Source organism: Scylla paramamosain, chromosome 17 (assembly GCF_035594125.1).
Source record: "Scylla paramamosain isolate STU-SP2022 chromosome 17, ASM3559412v1, whole genome shotgun sequence".
NCBI classification, from domain to species: Eukaryota; Metazoa; Arthropoda; class Malacostraca; order Decapoda; family Portunidae; genus Scylla; species Scylla paramamosain.
Window position 1 is genome coordinate 15,637,737 of NC_087167.1, and position 20,747 is coordinate 15,658,483.

The 20,747-nt window shown below is 41.4% G+C and overlaps 1 long non-coding RNA gene across 1 annotated transcript in view; it reads right to left on the minus strand.

Moving 5' to 3' along the window:
• The window catches only part of LOC135108255 (uncharacterized), a 138,763-nt gene that overhangs the window by 59,231 nt on the left and 58,785 nt on the right, over nucleotides 1-20,747 (minus strand). Inside the window, exon 2 of the long non-coding RNA XR_010272178.1 lies at nucleotides 683-732. This is a non-coding gene — a long non-coding RNA (uncharacterized LOC135108255). The remainder of the gene's footprint in view (nucleotides 1-682; nucleotides 733-20,747) is intronic.

Here is a 20,747-nt window from a genome sequence, read left to right on the forward strand (position 1 = left end):
AATAAACATAAAACTTAACCAACCTGATATCAAAGCTTACTACTAACACTGAGCAGCTGTCTTTCATGTTCTAAAATAATCTGAACACATTCAGTTGATTCTGACGAGTCAGATGAATGGAAACTCTTCCAAAATTATTAAGAAACCAAAGAGAAGAAAGATGTCTTAACTTTGTCAGTAAATGAACTGGAGAGTCAGGAAACTGATCACGTCTTGAATTGGTCAAGACAAAAAATAATTGATTAAAGTGTTAAGCAGAATAGCAATGGAGAAAAACTGAATGGAGTGCATGAAAAATAGAAAAAAAAATAGCTTTAAAAATACGAAAAACAAACAAACTTGGAAACAATTAGAGTAAGAGGCGATATAGCTTATCCTCTGACGGTTTTCAGATTCCCTCTAGCTGGAAAATTATTTGATGCAAGTCTAGATTATGATTTCAAAAGACACTATTGATATTTAAACAAGGTAAAACAGCTAAATACCTCTCTCGTGCCTGTAGTTTTATTTTATTAATTCATATTTATTTATTTTATCTATCACTACTTTTTTCGCTCATTACAATTGTCTTGTTTAATTAACTCACATACCATTCAGAAAGTTAAAGGGATAAACTGAGGGAGACAAACTGGCAATCTCTAACAATCCTAACGTGGTTGGACTTTTCCGACGCATTACTTACGTCATACCGGGGCGGAGGCGGCTCCAGTGAAGAGGTACAACTAGCGGCACCTATAACAAGAGAAAAATTTGCAGAAATTAAATACAACGTCTTACGAAGCTCAATAAATTATCATAGTCATCCTTCTGCCGGTCACACGATGGTAGGACTCTCTCTCTCTCTCTCTCTCTCTCTCTCTCTCTCTCTCTCTCTCTCTCTCTCTCTCTCTCTCTCTCTCTCTCTCTCTCTCTCTCTCTCTCCCCACGCCCTTCACAAGCCCATGAGTACAGGCAAGTGATTAATTAGAGTCTCACGCTCGCTGCTCAATAATAAACGAGCTTATTAGCGTCGAAAACCTTCAAGGCTTGGCCGCTCACCTGGCAGGCATCACACAGTCAAGGGAGCGAGGCTTAGCCCATCACACGAGGGACGCTTACTTTTATCTAACCTTATTAGACAGTAGAGTTAATTTTATGCGTTCTTTGAAGAGACTAGATAATGCCATGTCGGGTCTTTTGGTAAGTTCTGTTATAATCTCTATGAACGTGTGATGCTTACAAGTCTTCGCCGATATCATTTATGTACACGTTACCAGCAGTACCATAAACAGATAAAAAAGCTGCAGAGTTATTATTTTCTTCTGATTTTTTCTTTTTTTTTTGTTATAAGTTGTTTCTCAGGACACGACCAGAACTGGCACGGTTACTTTAACCAAAACAATACGGGTATGTCTTTGGAAGTAAAATAATGACGAGAGAGAGAGAGAGAGAGAGAGAGAGAGAGAGAGAGAGAGGAGAGAGAGAGAGGAGAGAGAGAGGAGAGAGAGAGAGAGAGAGAGAGAGAGAGAGAGAGACTATTAATACACAAGAACATCAGATACCAGAAGAGCTATCGATCTGCGACAAGAATATCTGCTGTCTACTTACTACTACTAAAAACTACGTGTAGGAGCAACAAGATGGATATATAAGAGGAAATATAGTGACTGGAATTACAGCTGCCATATATAAGCTTACAAAAAAATAGTTATTTACCCGTACAGTATTATTATTATTATTATTATTAGTAGTAGTAGTAGTAGTAATAGTTTTATTGGCCAGAATTAAATAAGTTGTTCATGCTTAAGACTTTTAAGGTACAAATAAAAAAAAATACTAACAGAAAATCATTGCAGTCTAAAAATTAATACCAACATACATTCCAACAGAGATGCAGCAAATGGCGCAACACAACACAACTTTCGCAACACTATGTATGGGACATGCTCTCTCATACGTGCTATTTTAGGAGAATATCAAAGTTTAGATGAAACTGGTCTCCGTAATTTTCGCTTTCACTGATGAGGTCAATGACTCGGTGGTCCTCATCATGCCATTATTTGACAAGGGTGCTCAATGTGCGATACAAAAAAGATAGCAAGAACATGAGCCCCATTCACTTTTTATTTCTGGGTCAATAAGGTTTTTTTTTTTTTTTTCATAAATAATAACCGGGGGCAATTGACAAACTAGCACACTCAGATGAGGTCACTGCTCGGGTGTTCTTGATTATGCCATTGTTTGATGTAATGTGTGTCCCGTTGTTCACCTTGCCGTACAAAGGTAGGGAGAGGAATAAACTTCTCACAATCTCCGGGTCCGACAACCTTCTATTTATAAACACAGCCGCAGGAATTAAATTAACTAACCCACTCACCTCCCTTCAACACACACTAACTTTGATCAAAGGTACTGAGGCAGCGGCTGAATTTATAGAATTCTTCAAGGATGCGCAAATGACATTTATTGATCATTTCCCTGATGTAGGTACTTTTCTCCAGCACATACCTACATGCAAAGACTACATTTACGGCTGGCGGGGCTTTATTGAGCACCAGTTTTAGTTTCTCAGCAGGAATGGCTCCTATGTAAACTTTTCATGAGGCCATAATGTTAATCTTCAGCGAGCCGGTAAACTCATGTTCTTGGAGACTCTCATCCTTATTGTGTTGTTGGGCAATACTTCACGGCATTTTATAGCATCCGGAGTAATTTGTTGGCAACGCTTAAATACCAACAACAGTAGGATTTAGTACTGAAAAATACCTTGTCATTGCTTAACATACTGAATAACATATGTCCTTGGTAACACGAATGGAGGGTATCAATACTGTTCTCATCTCCGTGATATATAATAAAGATCGTGGCTTAAGCAGGCAGTGTATAAACCTCGTTCTCAGGAAGCATCGCGATTAAAGGGAGCCTGGCGATACCAAAGTTTGCCCGTTCCGGTGACACGCCACATTTCTTCACCGTTCTCAGAGCCAGACACACAGCCACCCAACACACGGCGGCCCTTAGTGACGTTAGTCTGGCTTAGGGCACAGACAACCAGTACTAGAAGCCCATGTTTTGGTGGCCGTGCAGCCTGACCTCCAACTGGCCTTGTACTAGATAGAAAGCCCTCCCATACAGCAGAATAGAATGGGGATCGAACCGTTTTTAGTGTGACGGTCATAGTGATAATGACGACGTGCAATTTGTGAAGGTTACGTCACACAAACTCAATCGGTTGTAAAATGGTGTGTCCTTTCATCTGGCATGTCATAGGAGGAAAAAAAAAAAAAACATTAAACACTGGTCAAAATATTTCATGCTGTATTATTTTATTTGGAGACAGAATCGACTGATAAACACTAATCAACATGTTACATTAAACCAATTAGTTATGTCCACAACGAACAGCGAGCGCGTAAGTACCTCCACACCTGGCCACGCGAGGTCCATTGTCAAAGCTTGGTGGGGGCAGAATATTTATAAACGAAACACAACAGATGACAAAAAAGCACTAATAGGCCTTCCAAGTTGATTACATTACTGTACATTACCACTTTAAAAGATATACAAAATACAATGGATAACAAAACATACCCTTAGACTCTTCGTAGTTTGATTACACTGCTATAAATTAACTACCACCTGAAGACATGACAAAAGCGTGTAAGACTCCTCCCTATCCACCAACTCTTCATTACATGGTATTATCTACGGCAGTGACGACATGAGCACACAAAATTTAGTACAATACTGATCTACTATTTTGACAGTTGCTCGTGGAGGAAGATGTTAACGTGCATCAGTTATTGACTATTAAGGTCACTGTAGAAGGGAAAAGGGAATAGGAAAGTTTAAGGGTAAAAAGACACTGACGGGAATGAGAACGGAGTGGGAATGGCGGAATGCAATAATAAAGGCGTTGGTAGTATCGATTTAAGGGAAAGAAAAAACGTTGCTAAATGAGAGGTTGTCTGCACATGATAAACTGATGAAAAAAATAGTTAATAGACTGAGTTGAGTGATTATTCTATTACCTGTGTGTGTGTGTGTGTGTGTGTGTGTGTGTGTGTGTGTGTGTGTGTGTGTGTGTGTGTGTGTGTGTGTGTGTGTGTGTGTGTGTGTGTGTGTGTACATGCGTGCGCGCGCGCCTCTACAATAATATACGCATCAACCTACCTCGCCAAACAATGAAAAAAGAAGAAAATGAAAAGCCAGAAGAATTAATTATGAAATTTGTAATTTAAAGAAGAAGGATTATGTTTTAACGTAATTAACCTCACTAGCAAAATAAAGGTCAAAGGCTGCCACAAATTTCTGAACAAGCTTATTACAAGAAAAGACAGAGCTGGAAAATAATGCACCCACACCCACACAGAGAGTGAGAGAGAGAGAGAGAGAGAGAGAGAGAGAGAGAGAGAGAGAGAGAGAGAGAGAGAGAGAGAGGAGAGAGAGAGAGAGAGAGAGAGAGAGAGAGAAAGGGGCGGGAGGGATCTATACACTACAAAGAGGGTTCTCGCTGCTCGCTAAATAGCCCGTTGTTGCTCACTTTGCATAAATAGCAGAGCCGTAAAGCATGCGAGGGAGGAAGCATTACGGGGATTACTTATAGGCCGGGCCGAGGCAGGAGAGGCGAAGTGGGAAGGGGAAGTAGGAGGGGGGGAGAGAGGAAAGGAGAGGGGAAAGAAGAGGAAGACTGGTGCTGCGAGAGGAAGGAGGGAGAGAGGGAGGAAAGAATGATGTGTAGGTGGAGGTAAAGAATTGGAAAGAGAAAGCATCCTGAAATGCTTTTTATCATTCACCACTCTAATCATTGCTACCACTACTACTACTACTACTACTATTACTATTACTACTACTACTTCTACTGCTATTACTGCTACTACTACTACTCTTATTACTACTACTACCACCATTACTACTACTACTACTACTATAACTACTACTACTGCCAATACCACCACCACTACTACCAATTATCCCCGCAAACATCAATAACTAACATAAATAACAACATAATTCACACCAATACAAATTTATCGACATTACATTCTACTTCACTACACAGATTCTAACACACAGTTGTCCCTTGCCAGTGCTATTCAGTTATTGTTGTCTGCAGTCCATCCCCGCTAATGGCCCGGTTTTCTTGGACGTTGTGGTGCTCTTGAGGCAAAGCACCGCCGTGTGAGGCTGCATCTACGAGTAATCCCGCCCTTCACTTGATTCCACGGGCGACACTTCCTCAACGCCAAAATCTCAGCTAATTAATCCTGGAGAAGTATCCTGCTTTTGTGCGCCCGCCGCTTTTGATAGTGTATGCATGTTGTCTTTATTATCTCGCCTTTGTTTGTATTTTTCTTTCATTCCCTTGTACATCTCATACGCAGCTTCCGGCGACAAGTCATGATGATGTAATATGAAATTCCTGGAAAATATATGCATGATTATTGACTTCACTCTGCTTGAATATATGATGTGACTTTGCTGTGGGTAAGGCTGGTACCTCACACACCACACACCATATTGTCTTGCTCAAGGACAGTAGCCGCTTGCTGTCAGGGAAAAAAAAAACTTTAGCGACCAGAGCGGACTCCACATCTACTCGTATGTCTGTGAGAGGCAGGCGAGGACACTCCACTGAGCTACAAAGCGGTGTGTCGCGGGTTGGGATGAGAGAGAGAGAGAGAGAGAGAGAGAGAGAGAGAGAGAGAGAGAGAGAGAGAGAGAGAGAGAGAGAGAGAGAGAGAGAGAGAGAGAATGTGTATTAGTGTATACAGTATGCGTGAGTGTGTGTGGTGTGGGTGTTGTTAAATTCGACGTCACACTCACTACCATTAAAGAAGACAAGAAATTTATGCTTCTACTTACGTCTAGTATCCTCAGATCCTCATATTCCTCTGAAGTTTCCTATTTTTTTACCCGAAGCCACTCAGCTTTAACTAATCATGACTGCACTTCCTGATAAACGTTCCTCGCGTCTTACGTTTCACTTTTTTTTTTTTTCATTCTCTCTTATCAGTGGTTCAGTAGGAGTAAAGTTAAGAAATACGACACTCAATTCCCAAGCTGTCCATGACTTTCAACTCTTTCAGCTTCACACGCAACACCACAAACTCTTCCTCTCGCATGTGAATTGGCGATTGGTTAAGACTGGTAACTGATCCTCTCATGACGTCCTATAAAAGACACTGTGGTAGATTCCTCTCCACTTGCTTAATGCGTATCAAGATATAATGCCATACACTGTTGCATGTAAATGTGGCAATTCGTTAGATCTGATGATTGATTCTCTCATGACGTTCTACACGGGGCACTGAAATAGTCTGTCAATCACTCTCACAAAGATCCACTGGTTATTCGTATCAACACAAGGTCAAAGATGTATGTAAATGTGGCATTCGTTTAATATTGGTAACTGATTCTCTCATGACGCTCTATAATGGTATTCTTCTGTCAGATTATCCTCACGAAAATCCAATTGTCACTCGTCTCAACACAATGCCAAAGATTGTTCCTCTTGCATATAAATGTAGCCACTGGGTCTGATGATTGCTCCTCTAGACGTTCTATAAGGGGCACTGAGGTAATCTCCTGTCAATTATTCTCACAAAGATTCAATGGTCACTCGTATCAATGTCATTATTTCTGAAACTGTGATGGTAACGTGATCCCTGTTGGGTGAAAGGAGACCTGCTTGCATTTGTTATGTGCTGCTGTAGTTGTAGCAGATGTCTTCCTCCCACGAATAAATGTATGTCTAGTAATGTACTGAATATGCATTAGTTGTTAACACCCAGACTCATCTAAGTTGTGTATCTTATAGAGGGCTTTACTTCTGATTTGATCACCATAAGATCTTCACGGGGACAGAGACGGTGATAACGACAACGATGATGGTAATGACAACGGTAAGGGTGACGATTTCAGTAAGGATCGACCACAGATGCCGCTTTTGTTGGTTCCTGTGATAATGATTATAATGATACAAGAAGAACAGCACCAGCAACAGCAGAAATAAAAGGAACATCAATAATACAAACAACAACAACATCCATAATACTAACTACAACAACAACTAGTACTACTACTACGACTACTACTAATACTACGACCACCACCACCATTACTAATTTTATTGCAGCAATATTTTCAGATTTACCAGTCCCTAAATACACTTAGTATTCCAAGAGGTTTTATTTTGCTATAAATCAAACAACACAAATCATTTTTCTCTCCCGGTCGTTGTAAATATGCTGCCTCGATCTTTTCTTGCTGTCTCGCTCTTTTCTTCCTCACTTGTTTCTATTCTTTTCCCTTTATGCTAAGGCGACTCCTCCCTTGTCGTTCACATGAGCTTTTCCATGTTCTCCTTTGACCGTTTTCTCTTCATACTCTCATTTCTTATTCCCGACATAAGCTCCTCTGGTCACGTTTCCAGGATTTACATTTTTCTTTCTAGCAGAGGAGTTTGCAGTGCCTGTGAGAAAACAACAATGTGCTGGAGGGTGAAGGGAGGGGCTTTCCTTAAAGAACTGGACATGATGCAGATCCCAATGAGAGAGAGAGAGAGAGAGAGAGAGAGAGAGAGAGAGAGAGAGAGAGAGAGAGAGAGAGAGAGAGAGAGAGAGATATTCAACCTGAACTAATTGCATAAGCAACGCACAGCTAATCGTACCCTAATAGAACCTTGCCATTAAAACATAGGTTTCTTGGAATTCGTAAGCAATTGTGCACATAAGTCATTACTTGTACACTCGCACTTGAATCGGAAAGGACTGGCAAGACTGACCAAGGGCATTCTACCACTGCCATCAGCTGCATACCAAAGATCGCTTACACATACTCTCATACACACGCACTCACACACACTCACCTTAACATAAACAGTTTCTCAAAGCACTTGCCAGAGGAAAATAAAAATAAGAAGTGAAAAAAGAGAATCTCATAAGGTTCCAGCAAACATTTCCTGGCCATTACCGCTTTTATATGAACTGACAGTGAAGGGCTATTTTGCTGATGTTCGTTGTAACTGGAGAACTAACACGTCACGAGCAGACTTCAGACTTGGTTCAGAGCCTCATAGTCGTAGCTTCCTGCAAGATGCGTTAGACACTAATCGTGAGAAACCAGTGCCGAGGAAAGAGCTCATGTAACACTGGTGATATTGGTTCATACACATCATCTGAAGACCGTGACGGGAAAACTGGCCATGTGGCGCTGGTAATATTGGTTGTAATTTAAATTTAGAAGGTGCGTGAGACATCTACTTTTGCCATTAAAATAAAATCACTTATAGTATACTCAAGGAAATTTAAGATCCAGACATACATACATAAATACAGATATATAGAGAGGACAGACAGACAGACAGACAGACAGACAGACAGACAGACAGACAGACAAACACAAAGAAAAAAGGAATAAAACGTATATTATATTATTCTCCTTTGTGTGAGCTATTTCTTTTCAACTGATATATCATTCCGTTTGTTGATAAATTGCTAGTTAGTTCAATACCTGAAAGGAATATTAGCTTTACAACGCGAAACTTTTCTCCCATAAGAATACTATAGTTTCATCTTGTCTTTAGAAATAGTAATAAAAGCTAAATGGTGTTTTTATTTTTTTTCTCTAATCTGGTCGTATCTTTTCTTCTGCATTTTCATCCTCCACCTTCTTTCATCCTCTTTACCTCCTACTGGCTTTCTTAAATCACTCCATCTCCCTCCCTCCCTTCCTTCCTTCCTTCCTTCCTTCCTTCCTTCCTTCCTTCCTGGCGACCTTCCCCTAACCCTCCCTCCCTCCACACCTCCACCTTACAACTTTCTTGATTGCCTCACTTTTTTTTTTATGTTGCCCCTCGCAAACTCCGCCATTAAGCTTGTCCTAAACTTTGGTCCTTTAAGGGGTGATTGAAAAACCTAATGTCTCATCACCATCGTCATCATCATCATTATTATGCATACTTGATACAGACTACTACTACTACTACTACTACTCCTCTTCCTCTTCCTCTTCCTTCCCCTCCGCCTCCTCCTCCTCGCCTTCTTCTTCGTCTTTTTCTTTATCCACCTGCTCCTTCTCCTCCTCCTCTTCTTCTTCTTAAATGACTTAAGACACTACTTTCTAACCTCTGCTGGCAGCCTGATCACTTCACTTCCCCGCCTCTCTCTCTCTCTCTCTCTCTCTCTCTCTCTCTCTCTCTCTCTCTCTCTCTCTCTCTCTCTCTCTCTCTCTCTCTCTCTCTCTCTCTCTCTCTCTCTCTCTCTCTCTCTCTCTCTCTCTCACGATTTTGTCTTTGGCGTCTCCAGCCATTTATACCCAACACTGGTCTTTCTTCTCGTTTCATATTCCAAAAGAAAATAAGTAAGTGTGGATGGTGGAACTATATAATTACATGGTGTTGGGAGATACTTTTGCAACGTGGTAATTACAGTAAGCCTAGGTAGGAACTGTGGGGCTCGACCTGCACGAAGACACATCACATTGCAATAATGGTTCACACACGCACAAACACATGCTCACACACACACACACACACACACACACACACACAGAATAAACAGATACCGCCACCCAAATCGTACCGTGATAATATACAAACACTTCTGACACGGTCTCGCGAAGTTCCCGCTGGTGTTCGGGTGGAAGCAGATACCTTGTCGTGAAACATGCGAGGTTTATACAGCTGAAGTAAAAAAAAAAAAAAAAACTCTTTACGCAGGCGATATATATTCTCTCTGGTTTTGCGGCACTGAAGTAGGCAGCGTCGCTCTCAACGTAAAGATTTATTTATAAAGCTAAAATGTGTCCCCTTGATTTCAATTCTAACCTGTGAGAAAAAGAAACACCATCCAGAGTATCGCTGAAAGTGGCAGCGCAGACACAATGAATAATGCAAATTTGTTGCACTTTAGTGATATGACGTACTGGAAAGAGTAGTACTGACACAGTGAATAATGTACACGTGAAACTTGCTCTCCTTCAGTGATATAACGCACTGGGAAGAAGCAGAAACGTACGAGAATCGGAGAAAAATCGTACTAGTCGCCAGCCCTAGAGAAAGTGCTATATCGTACTAGTCGCCAACCACCAGAGAAAGTGCTATATTCTACAGAGTGATCTTACTCTCAGCACTTCTCCATGTGTCTTCTCTATATTCAGGAACCAGCACGTCAGAGTACACTGCACTATCCTTCACCAGTACGGAGCTATGCACCCAGGACACCGCTGGAACATTGCAACAAAGAACAAACAAACAAAAGGCCAGCCGCCCGCATTGCTTCCCGGTAAATAAATCACTCACCAACGATCCACCAGTCAAGCAGGGCAACAAAAATGAATTGAACCAAGGCTGACAAAAGAGACTGAGAACATATCAGTCGTGGAACTTCCCAGTATAATACATCACCAATAAAAAAGAGAGTTTTCACAATATCTCCGTCACCACCTTCAGTGACACACAACTACCACGCGCCACGCTGATAAATGGCTTTGATGGAGAGTCTACCTCCTCACACGCCGCGATTCAGGTGCTTGGCCACGCGGGGAGCAGTAAGAGGCTCAACTTCAAGCACATCCACCAAACCTGCTGAGCCATGCAGTGTAATGAGGAGGCAAGTAGTGAGGCTGATTGATATGCGTACATAGATAAGGAAGGAAGATAGACAAAATGAGATTTAGTAACTAACATGAATGCAAAGAGGGACAGAATGAGACAGATTTACAGACTGACATAAACGCGGGACAGGTAAAATGAAACGGATTTAGAAACTGGCATGAACGCACACACACGACATAATACTAGGACACTATGTAGTACACGGGTGTGGATGTACACACTTAACACACATACACACCCACACAGAGGTACGCAAGTTCGACGTCCCTTGACTAAAGAAAAATTCAAGGAAGACAGAAGAGACATGCAGATGAGCACCACGCGTCCTCTTCTCGGTAACACGGTTGTGTGTGTAATATATTTTTTTTACTGACAAAAATGGCACAGCAATGAGGGGAGGAAAACCCGGATCCTGTGTGTGTTTGCTTTCCTGATGGATCTGAAGACGGTGTGGCAGAGGCTGGGGTGAGGAGAGGAGAGAAGAAGAAAAAGGAAGAGGAAGAAAAAAAGAAACATGATTCACGATTCCATGAAAATATAACGTAAGCAATATATTTACACACACACACACACACACACACACACACACACACACACACACACACACACACACACACACACACATTTTTACCCTTACTTTCCACTTCACAGTTGATGCTCTTAGTCTTGTGTTGGAAGAGCCACGTAAGAGAGATGACTGCTAGGATACTGCCGGGATACTGGGGCTCGGAGGGGTTGCGGCACGACTTGCACGAGGACGCAGAGAAGTTAAGGGAGAGAGGTTGCAGCGAGAAGAATGGCACATACAACCATCTCACGGTAAACAAGATCCCCTTTATGAGTTACGTTCAATACTCACGCCTAAAATGGAAACACTGTGAGGTACCGAAAGGAAAGAAGTCGGTTCCCTTCCTCCCCCCAACTCCAGCCCACACACACCCACCCACCCACTCATTCACCCACCCTCCCACACACACACACACACACACACACACACACACACTTAAACACACAAGTACAGCACTTTCCATCAATCATTTTATTTCCTTTCCTTTACTTTTGGGCATGGTATCTTAACATGCCACGGTCTCATGAGTTTGGCATCGCAGCTCAACAAGATGCAAAGCGAGTCATCGGGGAGAGCAGGCGTGTAGCAGCAGAGCAGATCAGCAAGGCAGCGGAGGTCCGGCGTCAGAAGCTGCTGCTCTCGGGCCTAATGCCTGACTGCCGGATGGTTTATGGCCAACCTGGGGCGCCCTCCTCTCTTCCTCAGCTCCACCTTTTCCTCCTTTTCCTGTTCCTCAACCACCATGTCTTTCTCCTCCACCTCTTTCTTCTCCCACTCTTCTTTTTTTTCATGTTGCTATTCCTCGTTCTCATCCTCTACATTTGAGTCTTTTCCTCCTCCTCCTTTTCCTTGTCCTCGTCTTTCCCTTCATTTTCATTTTTTTCTTATTTTTCATCCTTCACTTCCATCGTCCTCCTCCTCTTCCCCTTCTTCACCATTATCCCAATTCTCCTCTTCCACGAACACTTTCACTCCTTTTCCTAAAATTTTATTTTCCCCTATTTTTTTTTCTTTCCTTTTCTTACAATCTTTGCCTTCCCTTTCCCTCACCATTCGTACCTCACTTTTCTCAGTTCTTTCCCTTTCTTCTCTCCTTTTTACTTCTGTTCTCCTCACTCATATTTCTCATTTTATTTTTTGTTTCTCGTTCTCTTGGCTCTTCTAGCAGTATTCTTTATCTTCCTTGTCGTGCCACTCACCTATCTGCAAGAGTCTCCACCCCCGGTGAGGCAAGGTTAGGTAAAGTTTCTTTTTGTGTGGCAGAAGCGTACGTAAGATAAAACAAAAACTAAATGAAGCGTAAAATGATAACAAACCGCATGCTCGTTTTGTAATTAGAAAAACAGTACTTGGTTCTAAAGAATGTGTATCAATTTGTGATTTCTGTTAATAAAGTTAAGGTTTCTCATTCCCTTTCTTGTTTTTTAGGAGTGGATAAGTTGCTCTGACGGCGCAATTAGAAAACCAGTACTTGGCTTTAAAAAATGTGCATTAATTTGTGATACACTGTTAATAATGGTTAAGTTTCTGATTCCCTTTCTTGTTTTTACGAATGGGTGAGTTGCTTTGAGGGTGTTTGGCGACCACAGAGCAGCCAGGACTTGGAGTTTGAACAGGTTGTGAAATCTCGAGAGGGAAAAGCCGAGAGAACAATGAGAAAAGGGAGGAGATGTGGAATGGATGAGCGGTGGGCAGCGGCAAGAAAGCAACCAGTCTGAAGGAGGGATCGTAAATGTGCAGAGAACCACAGACGAAGGGCCGGTAAGTTGCAGGGAGTGCGGTCCGTGCTGGTCCAAAGAGAGGAAAGATTCGTGGATGCGTAAGAAAGTAGATTACAGTGAAGGAAGAATCTCGGTGAGTATGGAGGAAGGAAAGGTGGAGGCAAGGGTGGAAGCATGCAGTCCGTGTTCAAGGTCGACCCCACCCAAAGTAACTGATTGCACACACTCCCCGTTTTTACGTTCATAATCATATCTCCGCTCATGACCTGAACGAAGCTGGCAGTGACCAAGCGACTTTCTTCCCTTACCTGACACAGTTGGACATGTAGTGTAAAGATGGCAGGGTACGAATCAGGCAATATCTTAAGATTGTCAGGTAATTAGTTTTCTTCTAGAGATGACTCATTTTTCAACATTTGCAGTCCTACAATGCAGTTTCTTACGATGTAGTAAGTTAAGAGAAAAGTAGGCTACACGTTCTTCTCAGCCACCTCTAGAGTCTCCCACTCTCTCTACACACAAACATTTTTTCCCTCTTGAACATAAGTGATGTGCAAACCTCGTGCCATCTTTGCAACATGATAAAAAAATGGCAAAAGTGTTTACTAGTGAAAAAATATCGAGACGTTTACTCCAGCAGCATGATAATTCCTGAGTCTGAGCAGCAGTATGTTGAGGAGCATGTGAATTAAGTGTCGTAAGCTTGGCATCTTGCACACCTCATCCCCGCGGGGGGCTTCAGGGCCAGGCTCACCGTGGAAGCGGAGGCAAAAAATGTTCTAAGTGTCCTTCTGCACCTCCTGGGGATTTTAAGGCGGTTTGGTGAGGCTGGTGGCGGTCAGCGCGCACGCCAGGCTGCCGTTAACACAACAAATGGATTGGTTTCACATTCCACACCAAACCTTCGGACGAGAGCTCACCCGGCAGCCGCTCTGCCTGGATCCGGTTCGCTCTTTGAAGGTTATTACTTGTGGGATTTCTTGGCGAAGGACGAACGTGCTCAAGTGACAGACGCTCGGGATATACAGGTGATAGTTTGTCCAGGTGTGTGGGGGACTTTTTTGCTGAATGCCATGCACTGCTAGTCATTGGGCCAGCAGAGAGAGAGAGAGAGAGAGAGAGAGAGAGAGAGAGAGAGAGAGAGAGAGAGAGAGAGAGAGAGAGAGAGAGAGAGAGAGAGAGAGAGAGAGAGAGAGAGAGAGAGAGAGAGAATGTGGATATACGTATTTACATTTGTGACGAAACGCGGACGTAGTGCCAAGGTGAGGAGCTCGCGGGTGACAGGTGAGGAGAGGTGAATGTCATGTGTAACGGGGCGTGGTAAAACTCCACCGTGGGAGAAAATGTGAGCGAAAGGAGTTAATATGCAAAAGTTTGCGTTTAAACCTCGTTGAAATATACAGGATTAAGAAATTTGGTGACGAATGATGGGAGAGAAAATAAATTCACGAAATGAGAATATACAGAGACACAGGGGGGGAGGGAAGACTGCAGTAAATGAGATAAATGGCATAACGCAGAGGGACAGGGACGGAGGCGGCGAAACAATAAACTGAACGAAGACTAAAGGGAAATCAGGGACGAAGAGATTAAAAAAATCAACAAATAGAGTGAACAAAGAGCATAACAAAGGAACTCCGGTAGGGGTGACGCATCTTTCTTGGCGATGTATGAAGAAAGCAGGGTTCCTTGACCCACGAGTGGCGTGGCTCTCTGCTGGTTGCTCCCGGGACCGGTTTAATGGCGCCGTAAGACCGTGAGGGCACTGAAAGGAGGGGCCAGAGGAGCAAAAGGAGAGAAAGCACAAGACCAAGGGAAGAAGAACAGGGAGGACTGGAGGATTACACTGCATGCCAAATCGCTATACACCTAGTGGTTCTTGATTGGAACAAGGAGGAGGAGGAGGAATATCAAGTATATAGGCCTTGAAAGAACACATAAGAATATAGAATAATTATCCTAGGGAAACTCTTTAATCATCTTTTAATACAGTAATTGCCTACTGAACCTCTTGGAACGTTGAAAAGAAAAGAAACTAAGAGATAAAAGTAATCAAATAATAACATGATGACGATAAAAATGAAGCATGGGCACCTATAAAAAATCATATAACAGATAGCAATAGCAAGACCGGTCCACTGCAAAATGGTGTGCACTCCCGAGCTACCCCTTCTCTCTCCGAGAAATTAAGAAAGATGAACACGCGCCTCCTAGACCTCGAGAGGGTGTTTAAGATCACGGTACTTACCACTAAGCACCGAACGGTCGGGAAAGAGAAAGTGTTATTATGCAAACAGCAAACAGTAGCTAATAATGTTTGTCTGACATCCTGCTTGCATGTTTTGCAAGCACTGATGGTGGTTATGATCCTTTTCCGACTGTACTTTTTCTTACCTTGTGCCCGTCTTACATGAAAGAAATCGACTTTCTTTTATGTTGAAGCCGATGAAAAAATAAGAACAATAAAAGGAAGTAAGAAGTCATAATTATTGAACTCTGAGACCGTCGCACGATATATCAGGAATACATCGGAAAAAAAATATTTAAAATTCACGTGAATACTTAATCAGCAAATTACTGGTGACACTCCATTGCATATAGACATGAGGAGTGCGGACAGATTCCAGCTATAGTTTGTGATTTATTATAATGATCAGTTTCAAATGAGTAGACTCTTGTTCACTTTTTACCGTTAGTACTATTACATTTTCTCATCGAACATTATTCATAATGTAATTCTCACGATTCGCGTTTTAGAATACAAATGATTTCTGCTGATTTGAAAGATATAGTTAATTTAATTATGAACGCAGTACGTAAGAACAAGTGAACGACTAAAAGATAGAGCAAGATGACAAATGAAAAGAAAATAATTATGAGACCCTCAGTGACAGAATGCAAGTTACATCGTTAGTAAACTGGGGAAATTTAAAATTGTGTGAAGGTTCTGACGAATGTATCTGATGAAAAATAAAGGTAACAGTAATATATCAATTTATCTATTTGTATTTATCTATTTGTCAGAATCTTGTGCATGGCGTTTAGATATGATTTAGAGCAAGGGGGTTGATTACGTGTCGATAGAAATGGCGTTCCATAATGGTATTTATTTTTTATCTGCTCCATTTCACTTAGTGTTCTGCCTGCATGTAATATGGAGGAATCTACAGTCATGATTTACTGTAAATAAAAGTTTGGCTACTAATAAACACAAATGTTATTTGCGTATGCGAGAGGACAGCACGTAGGACACATATACGGCTGTGTAGCCCTTGACCATGTCATCAAGTGTAAGCCTGTTAAGTATGTCGTGCATGCTGTCTGCCTGAGCTGGTTGATAATACTGGCTTTCTTCACATATTTAGAAGAAAAAAAAAAAACAGGAAAAAGATAAAGGAGAAAAATCTTTACAAAGGATCATCATTGCACATAAATGATATTTTATACAAGTGCTAAACATTAAATATCTTGTTTTAAGGTTACATAGAAAAACAATCTACTAACAATCTACTAACTTTGAAACTCAAGGCTTCAGATGCTAGCTTGAAATGGATACCTTGGCTCACCTTGGCCCTTTTGAAACTAATAAGAAAATATAAGAATCCTGTCCCATAACAGAAAATCGTAGCTCCTAGTTAAACTTTTGAGTTATTCAAGTAAAAATACCATGAAATTGCTAAAAACTATATAGCACATCAGCGAATTAGATATATATTAAACTATTTATCGATAAGGGTACATTTTTGCCATGTTTGTTATAGTCACCCAGGCCGGTAGTCCACAAAATGCAGGATCCGTATTCTTCAACATTTCGGGGTCTCATTTTGTTCTCTTTCCACAAGCTCTAGTGGAAGGTAACGTGATTTTCAAAGGGATTTTTATTATTCTAGTAATAGTTTTAAGCGGTTCTCCATAACTAAGAATGAAAATATCCAAAAGATCCCGAAAAAAAAAAAATTGCTTGTGGCCTTTAAGAAATACTTCTTATGAGAGCACAAAGCGTTTCATAATACGGCCTTAGACCGCACCGCACTTAGCCACACGCAGCTTAGACCTCACCGGCTCAGAGTGCTTGTTCTTTACGCTACCCGTGCTGTAAGTTTAACCCTGACTAGCCTGTTACTAATATATATCAAACATTTTTGTGAATAAACCTTGCAAACGGCCACACAGGATTTCCCCCACATCCACAGCGTGTTACAAAAATATTCCCCACGTCTCTACTGCAGGCAATATATTGTTCACAACTTAAAAGACAAAGTGTATTTATTACCTCCCTCTCGGGTTATTTCCTCTTTCACCTTTCAGTTTTTTTTTGTGTTTTTTTCTGTCTCGTAACGTGCATGTATCTACGTAGAATATGTTTACGTAGAAGTTATTACTCCATGAACTCGATGTTATGGTTTATTCAATCTTCATTCCTTAACTTTGGTCACATCAAACTCAGCTGTTAAAAACATTAATAATGCCTTAAGCCTGATTTATATATATTCATGTTTCGCTATTTTCGATGCAATGCTACTTCACTAAGCAACTTATACACTAACAGAGAGCAAGAGAGAGAGAGAGAGAGAGAGAGAGAGAGAGAGAGAGAGAGAGAGAGAGAGAGAGAGAGAGAGAGAGAGAGAGAGAGAGAGAGAGAGAGAGAGAAAAGGAATATGCGAGAAAAATTCCATGCGCAATAAATTTCAGGGAAACTGACAAGGTGGTTAAAGGAAACAAATAGGAGAGAAATACGATACTTTAGGACGGAAAGGAGAAAGTTGTGAGGATAAGAAGGATAAGGAGAGGCAGACGCAAAGAAAGCAGGAGGAGGAGGAGGAGGAGGAGGAGGAGGAGGAGGAGGAGGAGGAGGAAGCTGTGGACGAAAAATACGGAGGACGTGGACGAGCGAGAAAAGAAAACAAGTAAGAAAAGGGGGAAAGAATGAAACAAAGAACAGACAGGAAGACTGAAGTGCAATAAAACAAACCGAGAGGACTGGGACGAGAAGAAAGGAAAATCTCTCTCTCTCTCTCTCTCTCTCTCTCTCTCTCTCTCTCTCTCTCTCTCTCTCTCTCTCTCTCTCTGGCATGAAAATCTATTCTAATAAAATTCTCTCTGTCTCTCTCTGGCATGAAAATCTATTCTAATAAGATTAATTCATTTTTACTCTCCCTTTCCTATCCAATAAAAATAATAAATAATCAACTAATATTATCTCTTCAGTTTTCGTACAAGCGTCGAGGCAACGCAGTTTCAATTAGAAAGGAAGAAGATTGCCCACCCGTCAACTTCTATATGAGAGAAAAAAAAAAAGACTGACAGAGGCTAAGCAGATAATGGATATGAAAATATAAACACTTGCTCGCTGCTGTCTGAACACTTTCACTGCCAGATAATTTTTTCCATGACACTCTTTTACGACACTCACTTTTGCACTTCAGTTTTTTAAACAGTTTCTTATATAGTTTTGTAGCCTGGAAAAGAATAATCAACTTTTTATCCTCTCTTTTCTTCTCTGTCCATGCAAATATTTTACCATCTGAATGAAAGCAAAGCACGAGCATAGCAGTGAAAAGGATGAAACCAAGTCTAGCACAAACAGTTACGGAGACAATGGCTCCTTTAATCCTGGAAATTCCTTAATACTCCTATCCTGCCTGGGAGATACATATTAATCACTTATCTTTCTTTTCTTCTTTTCTTCTCTGTCCATCCAAATATATTACGATCTGAGTGTAAGCAAAGCACGAGTGTAACAGTAAAAAGGATAAAAATAAATCTAGTAGAAATGTCTAGGGAAATGTATGGGTCATTTAATCTTAAAAAATGTCTTTATACTCCTCTCGTGTCCTCCTGCACTTGGATATTTTAATTATTCATTCCTTCTTTACAGTCTTATTTGAGAGGCTGATGAGTACAGGAAATAAGAAACTTAGAAACATATAGTTTACCTCCTCGTACCTTAGGCCACGAACTTCAGTCACCTTCCTCTATATAATCAACTGTCCTGGCAGAAAATCAAACAAGGGAACTGGGAATTTAGAACTAAATAGCGCACCTCCTTATACCTTGGGCCACAAAGTTATCAGTCACCTCTCACTTCTATCAACAGCCAGGAACAAAGCAAATAAGAGGATAGGAAACTTCGAAGTCTACGTATAGAACACCCCCTTGTACCTTAGGCCGCATACTCCAGTCACTTTTCGTATCTGCCAACTGGCCGAACACAAAAGTAAACAAGGGGACCGCCAAACTCGGCCATGTGTCGGTGCTGCCATGTGACGGACGCACGTATAATAGCGCGAAGAGTCGTAAGGTTCTGAACAATACTGATGTTACGCACCTCCTTGGGTCTGCCTCCAATGTAACTTACCCTTATGGCCTGACGAATGTGAGCACGGAGGCTAGATAATTCCGTTTCCCAGTTTCATTATCTTATTAATTCAATGTTTTTTTTGTGTGTTTTTTTTAATAGTTATGGTGTTTTCAGCTATTATTTGTACGGTTTTATGCCACACTATATATGAAAGCGAAATAACATCCCGTCAATGTTTGGTTCCATCCCAGCCCATGTATACGAGACATGGCGCATCAGATAGCCTTATTTAAGACCAACATGATTCCTGACCCTTGTTGCACTATTAACTGACTGCTCTCTCTCTCTCTCTCTCTCTCTCTCTCTCTCTCTCTCTCTCTCTCTCTCTCTCTCTCTCTCTCTCTCTCTCTCTTTACACACACACTCTCTCTCTCTCTCTCTCTTTACACACACACACACACACACACACACAACACACATTAAGCAGCAATGAACTAATCCAGCAAGAAATGGAAAGGACATTAACTAATCTAGATTTAACGGAGGAGGAGATGGGCGGCGCTGGGCAAGGTTTAGGGATGCAGCGAACCCACGTTGCTGTCTTAGAAAAATATGCCTAACTATCACATTATAAAGAGACGGCTTCCATTGCTCCACAACATGCCTAGTCATTTATTAATTAGCAAGTCATGTCTGCCTACATTTCTAATCTGTGAACTAAGGGGCGGGACGAAACTCACGGCTGCTGATGTCTCGACTCTTTACACGTAACGCACGACATGATTCCTCTGTCCGGGACGCAGCTGAAGATGAAAACAAGGACCAGTCTAATGATGCTGCGGCGAGCCTCTTCAAAAAAAAGGTAACGATGGCGATGTTAGCGACGATGACATTCAGATCTGGTAAGTCTTTGCAACGAAGCTAAACGTAACGAAAATATAGTTTAGTAAGCGTTTACAGCGAGAGTGAATCAGATTAGGGTAATAGAATCCTGGACAGGGAGGCTGAGTTTAGAGGAAAAGCTCACGTTTGTTCTTTTCCTGCAGACTTGGAACGCGAGGCTGACAAAGAGGATCCGGATGATCCTCCACCAACACGCCTCCAAAAACTGAGAGTAAAAGTTAAATATTGTTGACAAGATCATGTAACTAGTGCAATGAAGGGACTGGAGGCCTCCAACTAATGAACAGGCAAAATGCACACTCTACGTAATGTATACAACAAGTATGCACTTGTCAAGTAAACACACACATTTTACACTAACTGTATATAATCCTGTCTATCATATATCATAAACTTAATTGACTTTCAGGCCGCATTTAATGACTGACAGGCGAGATTGTTATATCGCACAAACCATCGTGGGGAATTTTCATTTTATCTAAGAGCTACGGAATGTTGGCATCTCTTGGTCGTTTGTGGCGCCCTTGTCTGCCCATTCCACACTAGAGACAGTTGTCCTTTATATGTTTCTTTTCTTGTACTTGTTTTCCATTAAATGTGCAATTTTACGATATTTTTCAAGTTTCTATATTATTCAGTAGTCGATACGTAGTTCGA